This window comes from Urocampus carinirostris, chromosome 4 (assembly GCF_059441175.1).
Source record: "Urocampus carinirostris isolate Australia breed hairy pipefish chromosome 4, RoL_Ucar_1.0, whole genome shotgun sequence".
Classification (NCBI taxonomy): Eukaryota; Metazoa; Chordata; class Actinopteri; order Syngnathiformes; family Syngnathidae; genus Urocampus; species Urocampus carinirostris.
Genome location: NC_142352.1, coordinates 31,785,256 through 31,797,329, shown reverse-complemented (window position 1 = coordinate 31,797,329; position 12,074 = coordinate 31,785,256). Strand labels below are relative to the sequence as shown.

General features: G+C 40.3%; 1 long non-coding RNA gene across 1 annotated transcript in view; it reads right to left on the bottom strand.

Annotated features, from left to right (window-relative positions):
- LOC148367321 (uncharacterized) overlaps positions 1-5,672 on the bottom strand; it is a 54,810-nt gene extending 49,138 nt beyond the window's left edge. The window contains exons 1-2 of the long non-coding RNA XR_015850296.1: positions 5,658-5,672; positions 3,743-3,828 (exon numbers count right to left, since the gene is read on the bottom strand). This is a non-coding gene — a long non-coding RNA (uncharacterized LOC148367321). The remainder of the gene's footprint in view (positions 1-3,742; positions 3,829-5,657) is intronic.
- Between the last annotated feature and the right edge of the window lie 6,402 nt (positions 5,673-12,074).

The window sequence follows — 12,074 nt, the reverse complement described above, 5'->3', positions numbered from 1 at the left end:
TGAGGAAAATCCTGATTAAGAACAACTTGATGAGGTTAAGGTTTTGCATTGCTCTCTCATTCATTCTCTTTGGTCTAATGTAAAAAAAAAAGTCAAATTTGATCTAAGTCTCTGAGCTGCTTTTCTGTGTTTTTTGATTGTAAGGCGCTTTGTAGACCGATGCATTTCCACTAATTTCTATTGAGTTACTGGTTACAAAACACTTGTTTCCAATTCAAATCATGCAGACAGGGTTCGTAGACCCTTTTGACGGCCAAATTGGAGCACTTTTATGGACTTTCAAAGCATTTTTGAATTTCTCCATTACCGTTAAAAGAAAAAGTCCAGTTTGAATCATATTTTTCAGATACACAAATATTCTGTATCTGCATTTTACATATGCAAATTTTAATCTTGTGTTTGCATTTATCAAGACATACTGTATGTTTTTTTTTTTATCTTGATTTAATAATAAATATATTTTTGAGACAAATGTCTCCCCATATAGGTCTCATCTCATCTCATCAGCCGTACCGCTTATCCTCATTAGGGTCGCAGGGGGGCTGGAGCCCATCCCAGCTATCTTCGGGCAGTGGGCAGGGGACACCCTGAACTGGTTGCCAGCCAATCGCAGGGCACACAGGGACAGACAACTCATTCGCTCATTCACACCTAGGGACAATTTGGACCGGCCAATTAACCTGAAATGCATGTTTTTGGAACGTGGGAGGAAACCGGAGTGCCCGGAGGAAACCCACGCAAGCACGGGGAGAACATACAAACTCCGCACAGGAAGTCCGGAGCTGGATTTGAACCCACGACAGGTTCCCATGACATTAACTGTGCCGCACAAGCGCTAACCACTGCGCCGCCGTGCTGCCTCCCCATATAGGTGTTGGGTAAAAATAAGTTTACATTTTCAGTTGCAGGAAGTTATTCCCATTACAATTTACCACTAGGAAATGCTACGTTAATTTTTTGCATGACCCATAATAAATGTCCACAATTAAAATGCAATCCTTTGGACTAATACGCATTTCATAGTGCCCTGTTTAAGTGCAGCATGCACTTGTCCTCTTGGGTGCGACCCATAGGAGGTGATGTCGCTTCATAGGACAATGCCATACGAACTAATGTCAGCTCCGTAAATCACGAAGGAAGTAGAAATGCAATGGCAAAGGAAAACCACCATAAAGTAGTGTCGGCATTATCTTTAAGTAGACTTGTTGAGAAGCAGGGGAACAGTATTAAGTATTACCAGAACTTCACCCAAATTTCAAGCACTTTTTAATTTTTGAAAACACGCCATTAAAGTTCGAGCATTTTGTGTACCTTGCTTTTTTACTTACAATCCTCTAATATGGAAACAGACTATATTTACTCGATGAATAATCACCCTATTTCAACATCTGAAAATCAAGTTTTAGTTGGATGCTATGAGTAATGGTTCCCCTACAAAGTAAGCATATGAATGAACGCTCATCAGTATGTGTGGCCCAATATCTATTGAGATGCAGCGCACATACTTTTTGATCTTCCTCAGCGTGAAGGCTGGAGGCAAGTGCACTTTTCCCTCCGTTTTTCTACCATCCACCGATTTCTCACCACAGTTCTCTCATGGGATTCATCCTTTCCATCAGCGCTCACTTTTGTTTTTTCACTTGACTTTACCCATCAAATGAGTCAGTCGACTTTTATTGAGGATGTATAACACATCTGATACACTTGGTCAACGAGTAATCTCTATTTTTACAGGGAATGTTCAAAGATGTTTAACGTGAGCACTATTGGTCACATGACACACATCAGGCCAATTGTCATTTTTTTTGCCAAATGTGTCCCAGTATTGCATCGTCAATAGTTGCAACTGCTTCTCTTATTCGTGCTTTTAGCTCATCGATGTCTCTTAGAATAGGGGGCACATAAACCAATCCATTCACAAATCCCCTCATAAAATGCATCGTGTGAGATCTGGATATCCGGGTGGCCAGGACTTGAGATTGTGATCATTCTGCACAGACCGCCCAATTCAATCCCGTCAGACAGTGTTGTGTTCAGAAACTTTCTAACCCTGAGGATCGAGTGTGGTAGCCTCCTATCCTAATGGTAAATGAGGTCACTAGACTCACTCAATGTATCCATTAACCAGGTTTCCATTATGTTGAGGTACCATTCACCACTGACTGCTGCTCTTTCAAAGAAGAATGGTCCCTGACAACTGTCTTCGACATAGCACAAAACCTTGTAACCTGTGGGGACTCTCGCTGATGTTTAAGAAGCGGCAATAATCATGGTCAGGAAAAGTGGAAAGGGTTTGGTACACTTGAATGAAAAAACGCGGGAAGTGCTTGACATGAAAGCAAAGAACTAGCACCAAGCCAAGGAGGTGTTTGAAGAGGGAAGAGGGAGAGGTGTGGTTGAAGGGTAAATAGGACAAGTGACCCCAAGGGTGAAAATTAGAGCTAAGAGGTGATTGACGAAATGAAGTAAGAGAGAGAAAGAGAAAGAGAAAGACAGGGAGAGATAGACACAGACACACAGAGATAGAAAGAAAGAGATAGAGAGAGAGAGTAAGTGAGTGAGAGAGAGAGACAGAAAGAGAGAGAAAGAGAGATAAAGAGAGAGAGAGAGAGCAAGAGAGAGAGAGAGAGAGAGAGAGAGAGAGAGAGAGAGAGAGAGAGAGAGAGAGAGAGAGAGAGAGAGAGAGAGAGAGAGAGAGAGAGAGAGAGAGAGAGAGAGAGAGAGAGAGAGAGAGAGAGGAAACCAAACCCTGAGTGCAAGATTGTGACAATACCGTTGCTAATTAAGTACATTAGTATTATTGCTACCACCACCCAAGTATGGGCATTGACAACAATTTATATGCAAATAACGATGTGATACTATTCTGCTCATGTGCCAGTAAAGCTGCAATCGAGATGTGAGCGAGCCGGGATGTATTCAGTGGAATGACATGCACCTTAGATGAAGCCATGAAAGTCTAGAGTCATAACAATCAGGTAATAGGTCTAGAATATCATTGCCAGTTTAATGGCCTGAGGTGCTTATAGTTCACCGTTTGGAGGGGGAAAATGATCTCCAATATGCATAATAACTATAACTATTATCTCTCTGAGAACGATCGTTTTAGAAATGGCATTGTAACTTGAATTCATCCCACTTTGTGGCGGCGCATTCCATCATAATCGTTTCAAATATAGCTTGGCATTGTCAGGAGATATCATAAATGTTTACCGCTGTCTTGTTAAAAGACTGGCAGGGAGAGCAAGCATAATTTGCATGATGATCACTGACCATGACTGTTTATTTTAATCATAAAAGGAAAGAAGAGAAAGATGTTTGATGCTGGCCAGATTTAGTCAATTAAATATACATGTATTGGATACTGTTTTATGGATATCACGCTGAAGTGTGGCTATGATGAAATAAAAGTCAGATCAGTTATTTAGTTTGTTTTTTTGCCTTAATTTACAATTGCAATTGTGTTAAAAAAACAAATTTTATCACTACAAAGAATCTATTTTAGACAGTCAGGCTCACCATAGCAGATGGCACACCCACTCGATATGTTGCTCACCATAGTTGACAGCCCGTTTTTCTAGTTTTAGTTCGGTCATAATTTCTTGTTCCTGATAATGAAACAACAGCAAGAGGATAGCAATAGCGAGTGCCCATACTTTAAAGGTGGGGTGCGTTATTTGAAGTGTCCTGAAAAAAGTTAAAATTTAAATATTTTCTCTATTAGATGTACAGGTATACCTACCTTTATCTTACTTTTAGCAAAGCTTTTTGGGCGGAACATTTCAGGTAGGAGGAATGGAGTGCTGGAGTGTGTCATCATGCTTGTCTCTGCAGGTTATCAATTGGTTTGTAGTTGTTAGTATAGCATGAAAATGGTGAAAGAAACGTTTTTCTTCAAGTAGAAACCAAACGCCAACCCAAACTAGAAGGAACTTGAACAATTAAAAAGTTATCCGAGTGCACCTAAGAAATGTATGTACTTGCAAGTGCATCTTGAAGTAGATGATTAAGGCTACAATGATGACATAAGCTAGGAAATGGCGGAAGTGAGAAACAAAATTCAAAATTTGACGCAGCATCTTTAAATTAGGGTTGTAGAAATCTTTTCTGACTGAAGAGAGTAACCCCCTGTGACAGAAACTTCTCCCCTTTTTGCATTCTGTCTAAATACTCAGGTGTCACACCCTACTCCCACAAGACAACTCTATGTTCTAACTCTTTGGATTACTCTTGTTGATTGAATTACTGGAGCAGGCTGACCAATCTTTGGCTGTATTCTCGCAAGGTGGGGCACATGAGGAAGCCCCCCCATCCCCTCTTCACCCATTTAGGTGGATTCAAGTCACGCTATAGAAGCCTTTTTCCTGCTGTATGAGGGACAAACGCTGGCTCTCACAATTGGGCAAGTCCCCCTTGTGGTGCAGGGCCCACGGGGTTAGATCTTAAGTTCACCCGTGGGCCCCCAAACTCACCTTCATTCAAGGTAACTTGGGCACGAAGTGTTTTTTGGGTAGCCATTAAACCTAATAGGTTTTGGTCAGATGCATTCCTCCAATTAAGCACAGCAATACAGAATCCTTGGGTTCTTTAAAAAATTAAGTTTCCATCTACACTCAACTCCCTTCTTCCGTGCACGGTTTATCCATTGTTAATTAAAAATGCGAATTTCTCATGTCAACAATGTTTTTTTCTTCTTTTGTTTGACCCAGTTTTCCTTGTCATGTAAATAAAACATAATTAGTTTGAATCAAACCACTTGCATTATTTATTTGTGTGTCTCTACTATTTTCTTCCTGGACCGATCAATTATTAGCCATATCAATGAACTTAAAAGTCGATAATTTAAAGCTAAAAATAAAATATGTTTAGAGTAGTGCTTTAGGGCGGCACAGCAGATGGGTGGTTAGCATGCAGCTGCATGGTGTGGCGGTTCAGGGTTAAGTCCAGCTACCACAGCCTTCCCGTGTGAGGTTTGCATGGTATCCCTGTGCCTGCGTGAGTTTCCTCCGGGCACTCCAGTTTCCTCGCACGTTCCCAAAAAAACATGCATGTCAGGTTAATCGGCCGGTCCAAATTGTCCGCGCTCCTATATACCGGTGTATATAGGAGCGCGGCTACTAGAATAGAATAGAATAGAATATACCTTTTTTGTCATTGTTACAAAATGGGTTAACATATTGTGACAACGAAATTGGGCATGACACTCCAGTTTTACACATTCACAGTGAGGTATGAGCCAAGAAGATAAAGGAACAGAGAAGATAAGGTTATAAAACAAGGGGGATAAGGCTATAGTTATAATTTACATGGTATTTACACGAGAAATGTCGGCATGTGGGATGTTACATAAAAGTAAAACTATATACTATATACTATATTAAACTATATACACCGGTATATACATATCTATATCTATCTATCTATCTATCTATCTATCTATCTATCTATCTATCTATCTATCTATCTATCTATATATATATATATATGTATATATATATATATATATATATATATATATATATCACACAAACTAATGTTGAATGTAGTTAAACATGACGTAAGAAGAAATGCAATGGAATGGCAAAGCCGCCAGGGAGCAGTGTCAATGTCATTTTTAAGCAGATCTGAGAAGTTTAGAATCAATTTCAAGCACTTACATGCATTTCACCCAAAATTCATGCACTTTTTAATCCATGGAAGCATTTCTAAGGATTTCAAGCACCCATGTAAACCCTTTATGTGACATCATGTGATTATGACGTGCCTTCTAAAGACTCCAACACAGTTAAAGAAAGCTCACAGAGTCATCAATCATTTTTTACAATTACAATTTACAACTAGAGTTTTGCAATTGATCAGAAGTTCGAAATACTATTTTGCCACTTTTGTTTATTAAAAACAGATCAATTTTGTCCCTGGTGGAAATTCATAATCAAACTATTGCCATAAGAGGAGATCGATTCGGTTTGACTATTGTCACTGATGCATGCGGTTAGAAAAATGTGTTTGCACCATTGTGGGCTTGAAAGCTGTCAAATCCCCAACAGTACTGCTCCTGTCATAGACTCAAGGCAGTTGGTGAGCTTTATAAAACAAAACACAAAGATCTGCTATCCGTGCGGGAATATTGCTGAATGCAAGAAAATCTCTACTAGAAGGGGGCTTTTGTAGTATGCTGCCTGATATAGCAAATCCCCAAACAGTCAGCCACGCTTTCCCTGAAAAGGGCTGCTTTTCCACCTACAGTACTAAAAATTTGACCCAGACATGGTACCCAGGTAAAAATGTATGGGATGACAACTCATGCACTAATTGAGACATTGCAATATATTGACAACACTTTGCCAGAGCATAATTAGACATGTACAGTGCAGATTTATGCAGACTATGACTGCTAGTTGTTTTATGCACAGATTGTCCCACCTCAGCTGCATATGCCTGCAGGTTGTTCAATTTGTTCAAGGGCTTCTGGGTTGCCTCTCTTATTAGTTTCCTCCGTGTTTGGGTCGTAAATTTAGAAAGAGGTCTTGGTAGGTTTGCAGTGGCTTTATGCTTTCTCCATTGCCATATTATTGCTTGCATAGTGCTCTGGGAATGGAGTAAATGTTGCTAAATCTTCTTGTATTCCATTCCTGCTTTGAACTATTTCACAACTTTAACCCAGACCAGCCTGGTGCGTTATTTGGTCTTCATAAGGCTGTCAATGCTGTATGATCAGGTGCATTTAAACTAGAGGTAAGATCGGGCCCAAAAAAAGCACCCGAGCCCGACGCAGGCCCGAGGGGTATTAAACCCGACCCGGACCGAGCCCGACTAATTAACTGGATTTGCTGGCCCGGCCCGAGGGGGCCCGAAATTACATATTTTATTTATAAGGAGGGGTGATTTATGATAACAAATTAAACTCTGCCTTTTGTTACAACATCTAGGCCTAAGTTAAATAAAACTGTATAAACATTTACATCTTTTATATTTCTGTGTCTGCACTGCAGATGTTACATTAAGCGACAATCTGTCATTGACGGGTTTTTTTTTTGAGGTAGCGAAAACATTTAAGGGCGTCCGTCATTTTGACGACTTGATCATTGGGCCATAATCCACAGCAGCAGTAGTAGTACGTCCTTAAGATTTTAGCGCGGCACTATCATTGAGGGGGTGTTGACGTGTTGTGCCCTTTTCCGACTCCTATGCAAATCCCCCCCCCCCTGATCGTATTCTATATAAAACGCTTATTAAAACAATAAAGCGAGCTAATTATAATAATCGGGAGATCCTAGTCTATATAACGCGTTTATTTAAACAATAAAGCGTGATTTTATTCTGCAAATTGCGTTTTTTAACGCGGATGAAAATGTCACCAACGTCAATGTACACTTCCGACAAAAGCGATCGTATTCTATATAAAACGCTTATTAAAACTCTTACCAGAGTGCGTTTTCCTCGTCAGTTCTCCTCTCTTGAGTTTATCCTTAACTTCTTGTTGGTCCGACTCCATATCGGGGATACCAGGCCAAAATCACGCGAATTTGCGGAGGGGAAGATTATTAAGAGGACAGCATTCACGTCACGTCACGTGCACAGAGCATGCTCTGGCTCCGTTAAAAGCAATTACAGCTCCTTCTCCGTTTTATCCAAATTATTTATTTTATAACAAGTATTCCTTGGTCTAGTATCCATACATAGTTTAAGTATATATTTTTAATGAACATATATTTATAATTATTAAAAAAAAAAAAAAAAAAAAAAAAAAAAAAGCAGGACCGAACCCGACCCGACCCGACCGTATGACTGACATTTCAGGCCCGACCCGGCCCGAAATTGCCTCGGGTTCGGGTTCGGGTTCGGGCTCGGGCCATGAATCTTAGCTCTAATTTAAACACATACTTAACGTCACACATGTGCACTTTGTTTGTCATCTCTACTCATATGGGTCGACATTTGATCATGCAAAAGTCAAGAGGGAACTTCTGGAGTCAATTGGGTGAGCTGAGACAACAGGCGACCAATATGTTTTGCAATAACTTCTTCAATGTTTTCATTGTAAATATAACATAAAATATATTTTAAAAATGCTTCCACTTCGTATTTGTTTCTCACATGTTGTTTATTCCTAGAAAATATTTTCAGTTCTTTTAGCTACTAGTTTGAAGCTAGAATTGTGGGAATATGACTATATTTTTTGTCAGGAAATGTTTAATATCAAACTATATCATATTTTCACATATGACACCAGTGGCCGATGGTGGAGCGGATTATAATACTGTCCTTTAAAACACATGTGAAGAAAATTACTAGAACCGCTTTCTTCCATCTTCGTAACATTGCTAAAATTCGTCCTATACTGTCTCAGTCGGATGCGGAGATTATAATTCACGCGTTTGTTACCTTCCATCTGGATTACTGGAATGCACTACTCTCCGGTCTTCCGATGACCAGACTCAAGAGTCTTCAGCTGGTACAAAATGCCGCAGCGAGGCTTTTAACTAGGACTAAAAAGTCTGATCACATCACCCCAATTTTGGCTAACCTGCATTGGCTCCCTGTTAGCCTCAGATGTGATTTCAAGGTCCTCTTATTATTATACAAAATCATACATGGACTTTCCCCCTCATATCTTTCAGATCTGATTTCCCCCTATGTTCCGGCCTGAAGCCTTCGTTCTGAGAGCGCCGGTCTTCTGGTGATCCCAAGAGCCAAGAAGTGTTCCGCAGGTTCGAGAGCGTTCTCCATCCGGGCACCAGTGTTGTGGAATGCTCTTCCCCCTGAGATCCGATCTGCAACCTCAGTGGAAATGTTTAAAACTCACTTCTACTCTATAGCATATGAATAACCTAAACTGCTTATGTGTAATAACCTGTGAATCCCTTTGAGACTCTTTGTGATTAAGGGCTATACAAATAAAAATGACTTGACTTGACTTGACTTGTTAGCACGCCACTACGTCCTTTCAAAACCAAGAGCGAGAGCCGCGACTGGTAAGCATTGGTCACTCGCTCGTATTAAACCGATTGTATGTACTAGCAATCAAAACACTGATGGCTAATGCCAATGCAGAAATGAGTCTATAAACGCATGAAAGAAGCTGCAGTATGTGCGTGAACAACTAAATGCTCATACAGCGTCACATGGGTGAGCTGTTGATGCTCATATCACGGCAGTCAGCCGCAATTTGAATTTTCCCCTTGGCTTGCCTGAAAAGCCAAAACCAGATAAGGGGACACACGCATAGGCAGACAACTATGAAAAGCCATTGGCAAATAATGACCTTTTGAAAAGTCAGTCAAAGTGATATAAAGTGCTGATACACCAGTACTTTTGATACATAACATTTTCCCCCAAACAAAGCCCACACCTTTAAAACACTTGATGAATGACCAGATCACCCTGTTCAACGTGTTTTCTGTATCTCCCATGTGGCTCCTTGCAAATGCCAAATGCGACTTTTTAATGCTATTCCTTCTAAATTTACTTTCTTCTTGCAAATCTCCCATAAAGGGAATATTCATGCATTCACTTTAGTCAAGTCAAATCAAGTAATATTAATTTGTATAGCCCTTAATCACAAGAAGCCTCAACAGGCTACACAGACCTTATGCCTTTACAGACTACAAACTATTATTACACATATTTTAAAAAATTCATTTCGATATTGGTCAGATATGAACGCGAAGATAAAACAAGAACAAAATAACTATTGAATACCAGTAGGTTTACCCATTGGCCATGGATAACCTGAAATAGAGAGAAGCAGGACTAAAATTCCAGTCGGTGTCAACTAGAATCAACTCATGGAAAGAAACATCATTCACATTTTATACTACTGGTACTTTGTGCCCAATCCACTGTACATGAAATCATTGCTAATTTTCTGTCCCCTTTTTTCACGTACTGAACACATACAGAATGTTTTTCTATCTTTTCATTTTGACTTATTTTGATGTTTTGAAATATGGCTATGATTCAGCCCAGTATCTGCTATGGAAATTACCTATCCCTCCAATTAATATTAAATTAGCGGCCCACGGGCCAATTGTGTTCGTGGGACATTAGTTTGAGGCCGCCGCCCTAACATGAATACTTAATGTTAATGTAGCCCGTGCAGGATTGATATGTATACCTCTGTAACAATTAGTTGGGCAGCGCTCAAAACTGAGAAACAGTTCACTCAGAAATGCAGCCACAATTACTAACTGTGACCGGGTTAAAAAAAAAATACATTAGCAAAATTATTATGAATGATACATGTCGTGTGCAGAGCTGAATGAACAAATGACGGTTAGGTGTATGACTCTGGTGGGCGTGACATCGGCGGGGCTGACGGGGGTCTCGCTCACGCATTCATTCATTCCTTTGCATTCATTCTGCTGCTACGTGTTTGTTCTGCTCAAAAACTCTACCTACGTAATGTAGGTGCATCTCGAGTTAAACTGAAATTTAACAGTAAAGTCGGGTTTACACTATGATTTTTGAATTGTTTAGAAAATGTTCCTGTCAAAGTATCCGACTGGCGCATGCTTGAACTGCGTGGTAAATAATAATATTGTTCTCTGTGTTTGCACATTGGCATGACAGCTCCTCAGGACATGCTGGACACAACCGGACCATTACAGATGGTCGCCACACTACATCACTGTGGCTGATTGGCTGTACCAAACACACGCATACACAGACTCCCTGTCAAAATAGTGTCATCAACACGGTCACTGTCAACATATAAATCATCTCGTGCGACACACAGAGCCACATTTTTAAATTTTTCGGACCCCTTCCCCTTTGATATGAAAGATGCCCCTCCCGTGCTCCAAATGGAGCTCTTGCTGTATAACTAGCTTTTTGCACTCAACGCTCAGATCAGGGAGATGAGAGGAGAAGCAGACAAGCTTGGGCAATCTTTGAAAGAGTTGACACCCAGCTTCGCTGAATTTTCCTGAGTGTTCAAGCCAGACCGTGTACCTTTTTCGGGGTACATAGTTGTATGAGAATTTTCCACCTAGAACTTCAAAAAGTCCAAATACAGGTCCAGCCTTACTGATGAGCACCTTTAAGCTCTACAGAGGTTCTCCAATGCTTCTTCCATCAAGCCAAATGTGGTTCGGCTAGGTGAGTTATAGCGTTGCCAGGTCTCTATCAGCAAGAGATAAGCAAGAGAAGCCTTGTTCAGAACAGTTCAGGTTTAATAGTATGCTTATGTTCAGAAAGTTTAAGGTTAAATAACCATGAATACATACATTTGAAACTGAATAAAAATAATTTCTCTAAACCAGCCAGTCCATCAGTTGACATGTGGTAATTTCTGAAATGACATAAAATAATCATCACTGTCACAAACGTGCGTTCACATAACCACATTTGGAAAATGTTAAAGTGCTTATTTTACATCTTCAACAAGAGTCACAGCAAAAGTAACTTTTCAATAACATTGAAGACTGAGAAATTCCCTCTTGCTACTGCCTCTGTCACATCCCATGTCCTGTCAGTGTCTAGCAAGCAATGACTCAACTCCAACCCAGCTGCACCACAAAGGTGGTGAGTTCTTGAAATACAGCGATCGTGTCGGCCTGCAGGCAGTATCATTTATGCACAACCGAACCGCTGTGTATGCCGTGAGGTGACACACACAACACCATCTCACTTGCACAATTTCGGGGATGCACACATTGGCTTGCGACTCAGTGCACCCTACCTACTCATTCAGCCACAAACCCGGATTGCGTCACATGCAGTTTCACATTTAATTCAAGAAACTTACACACAAATGTTTTTTAACTTTGATTACGGTTGTGGTGTAATAGTAATTTTGGGTTTATCAATATTTTGAGAGAGTTCTTTGAAAAACATATTCACTAAATCTTATATCCACTCTCCAAATAGTTCTCTCTCCTTTGGGGCTTGTTTCTATTCCAGTGTTCTAATCCCAGTTAATACCAGTTTTTTAAATATTTGATGTTACTCTTTGTTAAATTGGTTAAAACTTATGCATGAGACAAACTCCGCACAGGAAGTCCGGTAGCTGGATTTGAACCCACACAGGAGGTTCCCAAGACCTTAGAACTGTGCCTGCACACGCGCTAACC